An 18,240-nucleotide genomic window follows, 5' to 3' on the forward strand; every position below is an offset into this window, starting at 1 on the left:
AGAGCACTGTGCAGCATTACAGTCCTCATCAGACCACCGTCCAGAGCACTGTGTGCATTACATCCCTCCTCAGACCACCATCCAGAGCACTGTGTGCATTATAGGCCTCTCATACCCCCATCCAGAGCACTGTGCAGCATTACAGGCCTCCTCAGAACACTGTCCAGAACACTGTGTGCATTACAGGCCTCTCATAACACCATCCAGAGCACTGTGCAGCATTACAGTCCTCCTCAGACCACCGTCCAGAGCACTGTGTGCATTACAGGCCTCCTCAGAACACTGTCCAGAACACTGTGTGCATTACAGGCCTCACATAACACCATCCAGAGCACTGTGCAGCATTACAGTCCTCCTCAGACCACCGTCCAGAGCACTGTGTGCATTACAGGCCTCTCATACCCCCATCCAGAGCACAGTGCAGCATTACAGGCCTCCTCAGACCACCATCCAGAGCACTGTGTTCCATTACAGGCCTCCTCAGACAACTGTCCAGAGCACTGTGTGCATTACAGGCCTCTTATACCACCATCCAGAGCACTGTGCAGCATTACAGACCTCCTCAGACCACCGTTCAGAGCACTGTGTGCATTACATCCCTCCTCAGACCACCATCCAGAGCACTGTGTGCATTACAGGCCTCCCGTCAGACCACCATCCAGAGCACTGTGTGCATTGCAGGCCTCTCATACCACCAGCCAGAGCACTGTGCAGCATTACAGGCCTCCTCAACAGATTTAAGAGCATTGTGTCCATTACAGGCCTCCTCAGACCTCCGTCCAGAGAACTGTGTGCATTACAGACCTCCTCAGACCATCGTCCAGAGCACTGTGCAGCATTACAGGAATCCTCAGACCACCATCCAGAGCACTGTGCCCTATTACAGGGATCCTCAGACCACCGTCCAGAGCACTGTGCACCATGCCAGGAATCCTCAGACCACCGTCCAGAGTGGCTAAATCTGTATCTGTGGGTTCGTTCAAATTTTATTATTTATGGTAATAAGGTTTAAACAAACTCACAGATACAGATTTAGCCACAGATTTTTATTTTTTTTTTCATAATAAAGTTTGGAAATTCTTTAGAAATGCCTAAATAATGCATTACAATTTAACTAAGCACATTCGATTTTAGCTGACTAAAATTATTTTATTTGACTAAAATGTACTGGAGCTTTCAGTCAACTAAAATACGACTAAAAGTAAAACGATTGCAGATGACTAAAATAGGACTAAAACTAAAATGGTATTTTTGTCAGAAGATTATAACTAAAACTAAACCAGAATTCGATGCGGATATGAACACAGCTTTAACGGCCTGGCACAGGGCTCACCGCTCGCTACAGCTGAGAATGCGTTCGATACAAAGCCACTACATTGTATTCACTCCGGTCTCGGACTGTTCGGATGTTTTCATTCATTATAATGTTCCCATTAATTTCCGGCGTTTTTAATAAGAAGCCCCCATGACGGACGGCGGTTATCCCCCTCTTTAATTAGCCTCCGAGCCCGTGTAACATCCGCAGCGCCAAATAACTTCAGTGGAAGCCGGGGATCAGCTAATCAGCTAAACATACATCAAGGTTCAGTAAACAAAGCAAATTCTGCCGGCTGCAAACACAAATACATTTATTTTATGTTAAACGCATTCAATGAACCGCGACGCCTAATTTACTGCCGAAACACTGCTTTAACCTCTTCACATCCTGCGATCAATGGGGGGGAATAATTATCATTATTTCAGGATCCTTAAGCAGAAGAGAAGAAGAATTGTTCATGGTATGGAGGAAGGATGAATGCATTGTAAAGTGCACCTGTCTAGGCAAGGCGCGGGGCTGCTGCAGGGCAGTAAATGCGTCTTTGGTATAGAAGATTCCGGACATCAGTCAGAGAAAAAGATGGAAAAATGGAGACCTATGGAACATTGGTGAGGAGAAAAGATGGAGGCCTATGGGACATTGGTCAGATTGAAAAATGGAGGCCTATGGGACATTGGTCAGGGGGAAGAATGGAGGCCTATGGGACACTGATCAGGGGAAAAATTGGAGGCCTATGGGACATTGGTCAGGGGGAAAATATGGAGGCCTATGGGACATTGGTCAGGGGAAAAGATGGGGGCCTATGGGACATTGGTCAGGGGAAAAGATGGGGGCCTATGGGACATTGGTCAGGGGAAAAGATGGAGGCCTATGGGACATTGGTCAGGGGAAAAGATGGAGGCCTATGGGACATTGGTCAGGGGAAATGATGGAGGCCTATGGGACATTGGTCAGGGGAAAATATGGAGGCCTGTGGGACATTAGTCAGGGGAAAAAAATGGAGGCCTATTAGATATTGGTCAGGGGAAAAAATGGAGGCCTATGGGACATTGGTGAGAGGAAAAGATGGAAGCCTATGAGACATTGATCAGGGGAAAAGATGGAGGCCTATGGAACACTGGTCAGGATAAAAGATGGAGACCTATGGGATATTGGGCAGGGGAAAAAATGGAGGCCTATGGGACATTGGTCAGGGGGGAAGATGGAGACCCATGGGACATTGGTCAGGGGGGAAGATGGAGGCCCATGGGACATTGGTCAGGGGGGAAGATGGAGGTCTATGGGACATTGGTCAGGGGAAAAGATGGAGGCATATGGAACATAGGTCAGGGGAAAAGGAGGAGGCCTATGGGACATTGGTCAGGGGAAAAGATGGAGGCCTATGGGACATTAGTCAGGGGAAAAGACGAAGGCCTCCCTAAAATTATGCGTGGCCAGAAGACTACCCCCTTACATCAATGTGTGACCAGCAGACACCCCCCTTACATCAATGTGTGGCCAGCATAGTCCCCCCCTTACAGCAATGTGTGGCCAACAGACTCCCCCCTTACATCAATGTGTGGCCAGCAGACTCCCCCCTTACATCAATGTGTGGCCAGAAGACTCCCCCCTTACATCAATGTGTGGCCAGAAGACTCCCCCCTTACATCAATGTGTGGCCAGAAGACTCCCCCCTTACATCAATGTGTGGCCAGCAAACTCCCCCCTTACATCAATGTGTGTCTAGAGGACTCCCCCCCTTTACATCAATGTGTGTCCAGAGGACTCCCCCCCCCCCTTGCAGCAATGTGTTCAGAAGACACCCCCCCCCCCCAACATCAATGTGTGGCCAGAAGACTACCCTGTTAGATCCATGTGTGGCCAGAAGACACCCCCTTACATCAATGTGTGGCCAGAAGACTACCCTGTTACATCCATGTGTGGCCAGAAGACAGCCCCTTACAGCAATGCATGGCCAGAAGACTCCCCCCTTACATCAATGTGTGGCCAGAAGACTCCACCTTACATCAATGCGTGGCCAGCAGACTCCCCCCTTACAGCAATGCATGGCCAGAAGACTCCCCCCTTACATCAATGTGTGGCCAGAAGACTCCCCCCTTACATCAATGTGTGGCCAGCATAGTCCCCCCCTTACCTTTCAGATAGCAGGGCAGAAGCCAGGAGACAGAGAAGATCTGGACAAATTAATCTGGTCCTATAAATCCCGGGGGTGAGTCAAACACACCATTGGTTGCTAGAGTGCCAGCAGTCCTGGCAAACAACCAAAGTGGAGGGGTGGGGTATCTGCACTGGGGACTGGAGGGGGTTTATGGCCAGCTGGTCACCATACTATAATACAGAGACTTGGATTTGAGGTCTTCCAGCTATGCCCATATCTTCTCCAAAGGATGGGAGAACTTCTCCCCAGCTTTTCCCAACCTTTGGAACTCCATACCCCAATCTGCCTGACTCTCTCCTAATCTATCCATCTTTAGATGATCCCAGAAAACCCTTTTCTTTAAAGGAGCCAATCATGCTTCTAAATAATACACTGTGTTTTTACTTTCTCCCACATCCTCCACAGTTATTACCCTTTGTATCGTAGGGATAAAAAATAGAATGGCGCTCTAGTGTGCATCATAATAGTAAATAACCCCAATGGAAGCTCAAATATGCACAATCTTGTGAAAGTTTATTAGGTATGTCCATAATAAGTTAAAACAATAAGCATGTAATCCTACCGATCCTTGAAACCTCTGTGTCTCCTGGCTATATTACAGGAATCCCTGATGTGTGTCATGGGGACCTGGTACCTCTGTAAACGATGGAGGGGAGGTAATGCTCTCAAGTTGGAAAACAATGGTCCTCAGTGGTGGCGGCTCTCACGGTCCAGTGTGCAGCCGCGTTCCCTGAACCGGAGCCTGATGCGTTGCGCTCCCGCAGTGCCCGCCGGGAGCACCGGGAGCCGCACGCTGATGACGTCACCAGAGGGAGCCAGAAGTCCGCTGAGAGTCAGTCGAAGAGACTACCCGAAAGGCGGAAGGAGCGGAGGAGATGATGTGCTCTTGACAAGTTCTTGACAAAGCTACATTCGTAGCGAAACATGTAGTTGTGGCAACGGGAGGCTCCAGAGAAGCGAGCACATCATCTCCTCCGCTCCTTCCGGCTTTCGGGTAGTCTCTTCGGCCGACACTCAGTGGACTTCTGGCTCCCGCTGGTGACGTCATCAGCGTGCGGCTCCCGGTGCTCACGGCGGGCACTGCGGGAGCGCAACGCATCAGACACCGGTTCAGGGACGCGGCCGCACACTGGACCGTGAGAGCCGCCACCACTGAGGACCATTGTTTTCCAACCTGAGAGCATTACCTCCCCTCCATCGCTTACAGAGGTACCAGGTCCCCATGACACACATCAGGGATTCCTGTAATGTAGCCAGGAGACACAGAGGTTTCAAGGATCGGTAGGATTACATGCTTATTGTTTTAACTTGTTATGGACATACCCAATAAACTTTCACAAGATTGTGCATATTTGAGCTTCCATTGGGGTTATTTACTATTATGATGCACACTAGAGCGCCATTCTATTTTTTATCCCTACCTGTCTATACACCATCCCGTGTCTAGGATCGGGCGAGCAGTGGAGCATCAGATTCATTTTCCCATTATTATTGTGCACTCTTCATACAAGGACATTATAGGAATTTCATGTCTTGGATCAACGCCAGAGCTCCTTTTTTGTATTACCCTTTGTATCACTTGACCCTCCCTCTTAAATTGTATGCTCTAATGAGCAGGGCCCTCTGATTCCTCTTGCACCAAATTGTATTGCAACTGTCTGCCCTTATTTTGTAAAGCGCTGAGAAAACTGTTGGCGCCATATATATCAAGGATAATAATATAATACCTGTGGAGTGTGTGCATGAGTACAGGTAGTGTCAGGACCTGGATCACCTGCTGGCGACTTTGTGCTTCCCAGAGTGGAAGGTTGTAGTTTTGGTATCCACCAGTGGGTGTCTCCCAGCAGCCAGATCCCAGTAATCAATCTCCACCTGATGCTGGCTGCTGGACGGGTAGCTGCTAGTGCCTCTCGCCATTGATCCTGATCTTGCCTTGTACCTGCTCCCCCTTGTTCCCGATTCCTGTTTTGGTTCCCCATTCCCATCTTCTCCCTGCATTTCCAGTTTTTTCCTGCTTTTCTGTGTTTCCCCATTTTGTAGATATTTTCAATATAGAGTGCATCCGGAAAGTATTCACAGCGCTTCACTTTTTCCACATTTCGTTATGTTACAGCCTTATTCCAAAATGGATTAAATTCATTATTTTCACAAACAATCCCCCATGTCACCATCTGGGCCTGCTCTTTTCCCATTAGGCATTAGTCTGTGTTCAAAGTACAAGTTTACTTCAAGGCTCAAGTGACATTTTAGGTCCAAAGAGTGCAGTCCAGGCACATCAAACCTACAGGTGTGCAAAGTCTTACAGTTTCTATTCTTTAGAAAACAGCCACAGCCTGAGTAGAAAAGAGAGAGAGAAGGCCAAGCGCCGATCTAAGTGTAGCAATGCAGGTTTTTAATATCACATTAAAAGAGTGTTACTCACACAATAAAGGCAGGGGACGTGCTGATCCTCAGCGGTGGTGGTGCAGCGTGGGTCTGCCGGTCGGAGGGCTATGACATCACTTCCTGGAGACACAGTAGGGATAGAATGGCGACACGTTGCGGAGCTCCACTCCTTCTTCAGGCCGTCTTCAACGACCAACGGACCCACGCTGCACCACCACCACTGAGGATCAGCACGTCCCCTGCCTCGCAACAGGAGATCACCGCTCGTTCCCCACAGCATCAGCGCTGCAGCCGAACCGGAAAAGACACCCTAGATGTGACTACAGAGACCCCTTACTGCTTTTAGATGCCTGCTTTTATGCACCTCTTGTGAGTAACACTCTTTTAATGTGATATTAAAAACCTGCATTGCTACACTTAGATCGGCGCTTGGCCTTCTCTCTCTCTTTTTGGATCCACACAGGGTTGCTTCACCCTCTACAAGCCGGCAGCCATCGAAGGGTTCAAGCAATTCCAGTGGACTGTTTCATTTTGCCCACAATGTAGACTACTGCAGCAGGCCGTATAGTCCGATCGCGCCAATCTCTCCCCCCACAGCTTGAGTAGAAAAGCCTGTCCTCTGCCAGCATGCTGTAGAATGACCCCCCCCCCCCCCCCCATATTCTGTAGGTGGGGGAAGGTGGTTTCTCTGTGGAGGTCCCACACACCAATGCTGAGTCAGAGTTCTCCAGCCATCATGAATTTTGTTGATTGAGTGACTCTAGCTTAGCGGGAGGGGTGTCAGACCTCTGAAAAGAGGCCGCTGCAACGTTTTTTCTGCTCAAGCTGTGGCTGCTTTCTGAAAACCAACTGTAAGAATTTGCACACCTTTTGTTTTGATGCACCTGGAATATATTTAGCTGATTATACTTGTAACACCCTCCTAGGTAGGTGCTAGTGAGGACATGGCTCGTTTGGTGGGGGGTGAGTGTAGCTCCCTCCTAGGTAGGTGCTAGAGGGTGAGTATAGTTTTTGGCTCTGTCTGCCAATCAAAGGAGCAGCAGGTAAATTCTATATTGCACTCTGCTTAACAGGGAGCCGGATCTGTGAGTTAGGTCTGCTCAGTGTGCCCAGCGTGTGATTCATCTGGTCTGAGGGAGTGTCCCCACTGTGCCCAATGGGGAGGCACATTGGACAGTGGAGGAAACCTGGCCAATGAGGACACAGGCTTTGATAAAGCCCCAGGGATTAGGCACAGACTGCTGTCTTGGTGCATTGTGGGGTGGGGTATAAAAAGCCAGGGGCACAGGTGTGTGGGGAGTCCCAGAAGGAGGTTGGCGGCTGCCTCCTCTTCTGAAGCAGTTGGTGTGTGGCCACAGGCGGTCGGCCTGGTGAGCCAGCGGAGTGGAGCTGAGCCCAGGGGTCCAGGAGAGCGGTCTGGAGGAGTTGAGGAACTGCAAGGATCTGGAAAGCAGTATCGTGAGTACAGAGGATCTTGCCTAAGGGTCTGCCCAGGAAGGGGACCACTCCGGAGTAGTGTAGTCAGTGGACGGGTGTCAGCTGGAGGAAAGGGGGTGCTGGGTGAGTGCCCTGAAGAGAAATACTATAAGGAACATTTACCTCAGATTCATCCAGTGGCAGGATGAAGCATCGGCCTTGCCGCATCCTCAAGTTAGAAGTCCTCAGAATTGTAAATAGTTCAAGGGTTGGAGTATCCCACTCATCCCTTCTCCCATCCCAATGTAGCAGGACTTACAGGCATTGGGCCTGATATGGGTCTGCCATGGTTACCGGTGACACCTTCAGCCCATTTAAGCTGATTGGAGACAATGACCATTCTGGAATCTTTGGTTTGTTTTGTTTATTTAATATTGGGGATGGGAAAAGGGAATGAGTGGGACACTCCTCTGGATGGGGGAAGGGAATGAGTGGGACACTCCTCTGGATGGGAGAAGGGAATGAGTGGGATACTCCTCTGGATGGGGGAAGGGAATGAGTGGGATACCCCTCTGGATGGGAGAAGGGAATGAGTGGGACACTCCTCTGGATGGGAGAAGGGAATGAGTGGGATACTCCTCTAGATGGGAGAAGGGAATGAGTGGGATACTCCTCTGGATGGGGGAAGGGAATGAGTGGGATACTCCTCTGGATGGGAGAAGGGAATGAGTGGGATACTCCTCTGGATGGGAGAAGGGAATGAGTGGGATACTCCTCTGGATGGGAGAAGGGAATGAGTGGGATACTCCTCTGGATGGGAGAAGGGAATGAGTGGGATACTCCTCTGGATGGGAGAAGGGAATGAGTGGGATACTCCTCTGGATGGGAGAAGGGAATGAGTGGGATACTCCTCTGGATGGGAGAAGGGAATGAGTGGGATACTCCTCTGGATGGGGGAAGGGAATGAGTGGGACACTCCTCTGGATGGGAGAAGGGAATGAGTGGGATACTCCTCTGGCTCAACTAAGTACAACTGGGACACTCTGCAGAAAAAATGCCCGTTAGCGCTGTCTTGACGCCAGCTGGATGCCGACCAACGCTTACTGGCGCTTGAAAAATGCTGGACTGTAGTAAGACTTGAGACTCTTGACACACTGTTTAGCTCAAAAGTCCTGGAACAGCTCCCTCCAGGCCTTCACTGACTGAGGTAGCTCCTTGTAACTGCTGGTGCTGCTGCAACTCTCAACACTGCACACTCAACTCTTCAGGGCCCAACCGCTGGCACCCCCTTTACACTTTAGGATCCTCTCTCTAGGCACCCCCTCTGACACTTCAGGGTCCTCTAACTATTCACCCCCTCTGACACTTCAGGGTCCTCTCACTATTCACCCCCTCTGACACTTCAGGGTTCTCTCACTAGGCACCCCCTCTGACACTTCAGGGTCCTCTCACTAGGCACCCCCTCTGACACTTCAGGGTCCTCTCACTAGACACCCCCTCTGACACTTCAGGGTTCTTTCACTAGGCACCCCCTCTGACACTTCAGGGTCCTCTCACTAGACACCCCCTCTGACACTTCAGGGTCCTCTCACTTGGCACCCCCTCTGACACTTCAGGGTCCTCTCACTCTTCACCCCCTCTGACACTTCAGGGTCCTCTCACTAGGCACCCCCTCTACACTTCAGGGTCCTCTCACTATTCACCCCCTCTACCACTTCAGGGTCCTCTCACTATTCACCCCCTCTACCACTTCAGGGTCCTCTCACTAGGCACCCCCTCTACCACTTCAGGGTCCTCTCACTAGGCACCCCCTTTATCACTAGCTAGCTCCTGGATCCCTTGGACCTTCACCGGAGCCGTCCCCTCTCAGCTAGGCAAACCCCCAGGGGCAGTTACAGTACTCAGGAACTTGGAATACTTTCCTGAAACTGGTCCCCCTCTACTCCACTGGTCCTCGGCACACCGGATCCTCTCTGCAGCTCAGCTCTCTCTGTCCCCTCAGACAAGCCGCCTGGGACACCCGATCCTTCTGACAGGAGGAGAGACAGCCGTACTCTCCCTCCTGGGACTCTGCTTCCTGCTGAAGACGCTGCGTCATGCTCCCCTCAAACTTCTACCCACTCCCAGAATCCTGTGCGGCAGAATCTACCTTCCTGGGGTAAATACAAGCCTGAATGTTCCACTGATTGGGTTTCCTCCACTGCCCAATGAGAACCCTCTCATGGAGCCAGTGGGGAGACTCCCCAGTCTCAATGGCAACACCTGGGAGACATGACAGCCCAGCTGAAAATCATGGCCCTGCTGTTAGGCAGCCAAGACCCACTATAATTTGCCTAGCACCTACCTGTAGGGTGCTACATCAATATAAAATAAAAACCCCTAGACTGGTCCATTGACTGAGCCAAGAACCTCAAGTGCTCAGATTTCTGCTTGCAGTTGCTATGGGTAACCTAGGGGAATCCAAAAGTGTGTAAAACCAGCAACCCTCAAGGGGGCAGTGCTACATACTGAAATGGGCTAGTGACAATCTGGTACCTCTCCGGTGACAAATCCATAACACATATTCTTTGCTTGTTATACTTTATTTTTATTTGGTTAACACAAAGAACACAGATAAAGTTCCAGCCATAAATAGAATATATGTCAGTGAGGCTGATGTATAAAACACAAAAGAAACGATTTTGTGGGTAATCCAGCACCAACCAATCAGATGCATGCTTTCACTCTCTAACCCACCCTAGAGGTTCCTGTGTTCTCATACACCAGCCTGAGTGTCAGTTATCAGTAGTCGGTCATATCATAGTCACAGTGAAGATAGGGGAAAACTCGGGGACTACAAGGGGATTAAGCCAATGAAGGGAACACAGGTCGGAGTCCTCCGCTAATTTTTGACGGAGGCGACGATGATAATGATGACCACAAGGAGGACGAAGAGTCCGGTGGAGATGAGGCAACATTTCACCTTTCTGGCACGTCTCTGGAAGACAAAAGGGGAGAGGAACATGACCAAGAGATCACAATATGTATCAATCAGTTCATTCATATATTATATACATTGTGTCTTCAGTCCAGTCCCTATACATTGTATCTTCAGTCTGGTCTCTATAAATTGTATCTTTAGTCCAGTCCCTATACATTGTGTGTTCAGTCCGGTCCCTATACATTGTGTCTTCAGTCCGGTCCCTATACATTGTGTCTTCAGTCCGGTCTCTATACCTTGTGTCTTCAGTCTGGTCCCTATACATTGTGTCTTCAGTCCAGTCTCTATACATTGTGTCTTCAGTCCAGTCCCTATACATTGTGTCTTCAGTCCAGTCTCTATACATTGTGTCTTCAGTCCGGTCTCTATACCTTGTGTCTTCAGTCTGGTCCCTATACATTGTGTCTTCAGTCCGGTCCCTATACATTGTGTCTTCAGTCCGGTCCATATATATTGTGTCTTCAGTCCGGTCCCTATACATTGTGTTTTCAGTCCGGTCCCTATACATTGTGTCTTCAGTCCAGTCCCTATACATTGTGTCTTAAGTCCAGTCCCTATACATTATTTCTTCAGTCGGATCCCTATGCATTGTATCTTCAGTCCGGCCCCTATACATTGTGTCTTCAGTCCAATCTCTATACATCGTATTTTCAGTCCAGTCCCTATACATTGTATCTTCAGTCCAGTCCCTATACATTGTGTCTTCAGTCCAGTTTTTATACATTGTTTCCTATTGTCAAGTCCTGATGAAGGACTTTCTTGTACAGTCCTCCACCTATGTATAGTGCAATAAACGTGTATCTGGACTATGACCTCGTGGTGTGGTCTTCAATCTCAGATATATTATATACATTACAAACCAAGGTAACCATGGGAATGGATTGGTGTATAGAAGAGACCATTCCGGAATCCAGACACCCTGTATATATATCACTGCAAGACCAAGAGGACCATTCCAGGGTTCCAGCACTACCTATCTATTGCCCCCTCACCCCAGGAACACCAGGTAGATAAGGGAGGTCCAGGTAGATAAGGGAGGTCCACGTAGATAAGGGAGGTCCATGTAGATAAGGTAGGTCCAGGTAGATAAAGGAGGTCCATGTAGATAAGGGAGGTCCATGTAGATAGGGGAGGTCCAGGTAGATAAGGTAGGTTCAGGTAGATAAAGGAGGTCCAGGTAGATAAGGGGGGTTCAGGTAGATAAGGGGGGTTCAGGTAGATAAGGGAGGTCCAGGTAGATAAGGGGGGTTCAGGTAGATAAGGGAGGTCCAGGTAGATAAAGGAGGTCCAGGTAGATAAGGGAGGTTCAGGTAGATAAGGTAGGTTCAGGTAGATAAAGGAGGTCCAGGTAGATAAGGGAGGTCCAGGTAGATAAGGGAGGTCCAGGTAGATAAGGGAGGTTCAGGTAGATAAGGGAGGTTCAGGTAGATAAAGGAGGTCCAGGTAGATAAGGGAGGTCCAGGTAGATAAGGGAGGTTCAGGTAGATAAGGGAGGTTCAGGTAGATAAGGGAGGTCCAGGTAGATAAGGGAGGTCCAGGTAGATAAGGGAGGTCCAGGTAGATAAGGGAGGTTCAGGTAGATAAGGGAGGTTCAGGTAGATAAGGGAGGTCCAGGTAGATAAGGGAGGTTCAGGTAGATAAGGGAGGTTCAGGTAGATAAAGGAGGTCCAGGTAGATAAGGGAGGTTCAGGTAGATAAGGTAGGTCCAGGTAGATAAGGGAGGTTCAGGTAGATAAGGGAGGTTCAGGTAGATAAGGGAGGTCCATGTAGATAAGGGAGGTCCAGGTAGATAAGGGAGGTCCAGGTAGATAAGGGGGGTCCAGGTAGATAAGGGAGGTCCAGGTAGATAAGGGAGGTCCAGGTAGATAAGGGAGGTTCAGGTAGATAAGGGAGATCCAGGTAGATAAGGGAGGTCCAGGTAGATAAGGGAGGTTCAGGTAGATAAAGGAGGTCCAGGTAGATAAGGGAGGTTCAGGTAGATAAGGTAGGTCCAGGTAGATAAGGGAGGTTCAGGTAGATAAGGGAGGTTCAGGTAGATAAGGTAGGTCCATGTAGATAAGGGAGGTCCAGGTAGATAAGGGAGGTTCAGGTAGATAAGGGAGGTTCAGGTAGATAAAGGAGGTCCAGGTAGATAAGGGAGGTTCAGGTAGATAAGGTAGGTCCAGGTAGATAAGGGAGGTTCAGGTAGATAAGGGAGGTTCAGGTAGATAAGGGAGGTCCATGTAGATAAGGGAGGTCCAGGTAGATAAGGGAGGTCTAGACCAGGTGGAATGACTTCCCAGCACAGACTAGAGGTAAGTGTGTCCAGAGCTACCAATACAGAGGAAATGGAAGAGTCTAAATAGAAAAGATTTAGAAGTCAGCCAATGATGGGATCACAGCGAGAAGAGGAAAAGGCAGAGATGATACATAAGGTGATGGAGATCTGCGAGGTGCAATGATTGGAGGCCACCAAATGACATCCGCCAGCCTCGCTTAGGGGGCAGAAAACTCCAGCAGTCGTCTCATCACCCCATAAATTCCATTTACAGCTCCTCACCATCCATGATTACAGGTCAGGAGAAGACAATGTACCCTGCTGGGGAAAGTCATGTGACTGAGGGAGAACTCCGGGGACAGCACAAATACATTTACAGTATGAAGAGCCGATGTGCAGAACATCAATTATAATGTTTTCAGATGCTTGGCAGAGAAACGTTGTGTGTCCCCAGAACTGTCCTTTACTTTGACCCCAATCCTTCTGTCCTCTTCCCTCCTCAGTGGTCGCTTTTTTTGGCCTAATGTATACATCTATATATAACATTCGATTGCCGACCTGCCGCAGTACATACACTAAGGACGGGAGGCTCGTACAGACACATTACTGTACCTGTATGTTGCGGCTTTCTTCTGGCTTCAGGGCGTGTGCGCCCGCCCCTGCCTGCTGACTCTGCTGTGATTGAACAATTGAATGATTTATGGGCAGGACCTGCTGACCAGCTATGTCCAATCACAACCCAGAGCTCTGTACAGAGGAAATGCTCTCCCTGTTTCTCTTCCCTGCAAAGCAGAGATAAGAAACAAAGAGATCTTTAGTAGAAAGTAGTGATCGACCGATATCGGTTTTTCGTTGCCAATACCGATACCGATATTTTGGCCACTGAATATCGGTATCGGCCGATATTTTCATACAATTGAAAAACTTTTTTTAATTTTTTTTCTTTGACAGGTACTGTTGTGGAGGGATCTGGGGGTCTAAAAGACCCTAAACCCCTCCTTTTGAATGCTGTCATTTTTTTAATCTGGCGCCGAGTACCCGGAAGTGATGTCATGACATAATTTCCGGGTTCTTGCATGGAGACCCGATCAGAGCCGAATGCGGCTTTGATCGGGTCTTTGGCGGCCGTGCAGGCTGGTTGCCCGGGTCTCCCGGTGAGACGGGAGACCCGAGCGAGCTGTGGAAGGCGGCGGGAGGGGGGGGGGGGGACCTTTTATTGTGGCCAGCCTAAGGCACACCTGTGCAATAATCATGCTGTCCAATCAGCATCTTGATATGTCACACCTGTGAGGTGGATGGATTATCTCGGCAAAGGAGAAGTGATCACTAACACAGATTTGTGAACAATATTTGAGAGAAATCGGCCTTTCGTGTATATGGAAAAAGTCTGAGATCTTTGAGTTCAGCTCATGAAAACTGGGGGTAAAAACAAAAGTGTTGCGATTATAATCTTGTTCAGTGTAGATATCCAGCCTGTCAAGATTTAAAACTGCCCATGCAACAAACTGCGGTACCATACATTATTTTTCCATAAGTGACACAGGTCATCAGTTCAGTTACCGGTGAATAATGGTCTTGGAATGATTCCTCTCACTGCAGTGTGTGCGGCGATATATACCTCAATTGATGTTTTCTCATGTAGGTGCCCCTCCGAGATGTTTATTTTTGTATGTATGTGGGGGAAGGGTTTAGTTGCTTAGGTGTAACTATTTTTCTTTTTAATTAAAACTTTATATATAAAGGGGACTTGATTCACTTGTTGTGGAGATGTCCAAAGTTGCACAGGTACTGGTCCACGGTGATATCTGCCATTAATGGGGCTCTGGGGGTGGACATCCCTAGGGATCCCAGACACTGTATTCTTGGGATACTGGAGTCGATAGTGGAGGATAGGTTTCTGAGAGAGGCCGCCACTTGGGCGCTCTTTCAGGCCCGTTTAATCATCCTGAGACACTGGATAACACAGGAAGCAACTACGTATAGGATGTGGCTGGAACAGATGGGTTCTACTTTACGTATGGAGAAGGTTATCTACCAGCATCGGGGGGTGCCTCAGAAATTCTCAAAGGTATGGGGAGTATGGTTGAACAGTCCGGGCATGGCCCCTGATGATCTCGTTCTGGACCGTTTGTTATTGTAATTCCTTGGGTGGTACTTCTGTTGATTTCTGGTTCGAATGTCTGGGGTGGGGGAGTTCCCTGCATTTCCATATACTATGTTCTCTTCTCTGTGGATGGAACTGTACCTATGTGTGATAAACTTGGGGGGACTGTGGCATGGTGTGGACTATGTACTGTTTATGGTTTGATGCTGCCATCCGACAGTGTTTCATTTATTCAATGTAATGGTGTGATTTTTTCTCAATAAAGCTTTTTCTTGATTTAAAAAAAAAAAAAAAACGTTATATATATATCACATAGGGAACTGTACCATTTTGTTGTGACAAATTCTCTTTATGGAGAGATCCGAGGTTTATTAGAGCCCTCATGTCTCACCTGCCCTGGGTTGAGGCCAAGGCCTGGATCCCACCAATGCGGTTTGCTTTTGATCCATTTCTACAGTGCTTTTTTGATTTGGGAACAATATTGGAGAGAAATCGGCTTTTGTGTACGTAGAAAAAGTCTGAGATCTTAGAGTTCAGCTCATGAAAAATGGGGGCAAAAACAAAAGTGTTGCATTTATAATTGTGTTCAGTGTATATTGTGGATAATTTGTAGCTAATAGTCCATAATCATCTAGCAGGGCTCCTCACATGGATGAAGGAGCAGATTTTCGGGACAGAGGGGACAATCGAGTCTTTAATTCTAGGAAGCGACGATTTTTCGCAGACAGAACCCAGCCGGATATTACTCAGAAGCAGAAAACAGAAAGATGGGAATATTGTAACCGATTACATGAATGACAATTCTCACTTCAATGGTATCTCAGGAACAAAGGGCGGAATGTGTGTGATTAGGAGAATCCGGGAGGTTTCGGAGAGACATCAATAGCGGCATATGTAGAAATAATAAGCCGAAGCACGCCACATGTGTGCCATTAGGTAGTTTGGCGCTCGCTGTTGCTGGATTGGAAGCGTGCTGTAAAACGCCATCTGCGTCCTCACTATTACAGGTTTACACACATTATTTTTTTGGGGCTCCAGCAATTTATCCTCCCTGTAAGGTACCAGCAGGGAAAACGGGGGAAGGGAGGAAGGGGAGGACGACCATAAAGACAGCGCAGTCTTCAACTGGGAGAGGAGACTTACGGGAAAATGTCCCCCTTCTGGGGCTATTCATGGGACTTAAAGTCAGTGAAAACCCTAAATGAATTATTATATAGGAATTTCTAAAAGAACTGGGGGCCGTTATCAATTGTCTTTGTTGTATCTCAGTGCTGCTGATCTCCTAAAGCCTCTTTGCAGCCACTTCCTGTCTACATGCACTCCATGGCCTTTCTCGGGGCGACCACTAGGGAAGCACCGATACATTGGCTAAAGATAGGGTTATCAGAAAAAATGGTGATCCCAAGGACTCAGCGATCACAGAGCATGCCACCCACACATCCCAGGGGGCACGTAAGCAGCGCGATCACGGGAGGACTTCTATCGACACCCTCCCAGCACTGAAAGCACACACCATAGCCGTCATTCCACTATAGCAAGGGCGGAAAGTGGTTAAACAGTCCATTTAGGTTTTGGTTTTCGGCCAAGTGCATCCTGAATTTTCGGTTTTGGTCCACAATTTTTATTTTGGTGCACCGCTAGCAACCACAGTGGACTATGCCTGTGTAATGTAATATGAATGGGCTGCCTACATACAACGCGCATGTGTTTAATGTGTTGCAGAAGATTGGGCTTGCATGAATGGGCTCTTATAGTTCTACAAACCCCATTCCAAAAAAGTTGGGACACTACAAATTGTGAGTAAAATAGGAATAGACTAATTTACAAATCTCATAAACTTATATTTTATTCACAATATAATATAGATAACATATCAAATGTTGAAAGTGAGACATTTTGAAATGTCAGCCAAATATTGGCTCATTTTGGATTTCATGAGAGCTCCACATTCCAAAAAAAGTTGGGACAGGTAGCAATAAGAGGCCGGAAAAGTTAAATGTACATATAAGGAACAGCTGGAGGACCAATTTGCAACTTATTAGGTCAATTGGCAACATGATTGGGTATAAAAAGAGCCTCTCAGAGTGGGCGTGTCTCTCAGAGTGGGCGTGTCTCTCAGAAGTCAGGATGGGCCGAGGATCACCAATTCCCCCAATGCTGCGGCGAAAAATAGTGGAGCAATATCAGAAAGGAGTTTCTCATCATCTACAGTACATAATATCATCCAAAGATTCAGAGAATCCGGAACAATCTCTGTGTGTAAGGGTCAAGGCTGGAAAACCATACTGGATGGCGGTGATCTTCGGGCTCTTAGACGGCACTGCATCACATACAGGAATGCTACTGTAATGGAAATCACAACATGGGCTCAGGAATACTTCCAGAAAACATTGTCGGTGAACACAATCCACCGTGCCATTCCCCGTTGCCGGCTAAAACTCTATAGGCCAAAAAAGAAGCCAAATCTAAACATGATCCAGAACGCAGGCGTTTTCTCTGGGCCAAGGCTCATTTATAATGGTCTGTGGCAAAGTGGAAAACTGTTCTGTGGTCAGACTAATCAAAATTTGAAGTTCTTTTAGGAAAACTGGGACGCCATGTCATCCGGACTAAAGAGGACAAGGACAACCCAAGTTGTTCTCAGCGCTCAGTTCAGAAGCCGGCATCTCTGATGGTATGGGGTTGCATGAGTGCGTGTGGCATGGGCAGCTTACACATCTGGAAAGGCACCATCAATGCTGAAAGGTATATCCAAGTTCTAGAACAACATATGCTCCCATCCAGACGTCGTCTCTTTCAGGGAAGACCTTGCATTTTCCAACATGACAATGCCAGACCACATACTGCATCAATTGCAACATCATGGCTGCGTAGAAGAAGGATCCGGGTACTGAAATGGCCAGCCTGCAGTCCAGACCTTTGACCCATAGAAAACATTTGGCGCATCATAAAGAGGAAGATGTGACAAAGAAGACCTAAGACAGTTGAGCAACTAGAAGCCTGAATTAGACAAGAATGGGACAACATTCCTATTCCTAAACTTCAGCAACTTCTCCTCAGTCCCCAGACGTTTGCAGACTGTTATAAAAAGAAGAGGGGAGGCCACACAGTGCTAAACATGGCCTTCTCCCAACTTTTTTGAGATGTGTTGATGCCATGAAATGTAAAATCAATTAAATTATACATTTTCTCAGTTTTAACATTTGATATGTCATCTATGTTGTATTCTGAATAAAATATTGAAATTTAAAACTTCCACATCATTGCATTCTGTTTTTATTCACAATTTGTACAGAGTCCCAACTTTTTTGGAATCGGGTTTGTACTTATTCTCATTTCCTCCTCTGCTGTATGAAGTCATATAAGTATTTCCCCCCCCCCATCTATTCCCAAAACATCCTGTATTCCTTTTCAGCCCATTTGCACCATGTGATTGGCTTTGACCAATCATGGCTAATCAAAAAAACTGAATGAATCAGTTTCATACAGTAAAATGCTTGCTTATAGCAATGTATTACACTGCTATAAGCAATCATAATGTAAAAAAAAAAAAATCCTGATCATTTCCCCAGAGTAGTACAGTGTTACTATGGTAACATTATATTGCTCTGGTCACAGTGTG

The 18,240-nt window shown here is 47.7% G+C and overlaps 1 long non-coding RNA gene across 1 annotated transcript in view; it reads right to left on the reverse strand.

Annotated features, from left to right (window-relative positions):
* Positions 1-9,844: 9,844 nt before the first annotated feature.
* LOC309555482 overlaps positions 9,845-18,240 on the reverse strand; it is a 49,721-nt gene continuing 41,325 nt past the window's right edge. The window contains exon 2 of the long non-coding RNA XR_014225272.1: positions 9,845-10,254. This is a non-coding gene — a long non-coding RNA (uncharacterized lncRNA). The remainder of the gene's footprint in view (positions 10,255-18,240) is intronic.

The sequence above is a fragment of the Pelophylax lessonae genome (genome assembly GCF_965119305.1).
Source record: "Pelophylax lessonae genome assembly, chromosome: 5".
Taxonomy (NCBI): domain Eukaryota; kingdom Metazoa; phylum Chordata; class Amphibia; order Anura; family Ranidae; genus Pelophylax; species Pelophylax lessonae.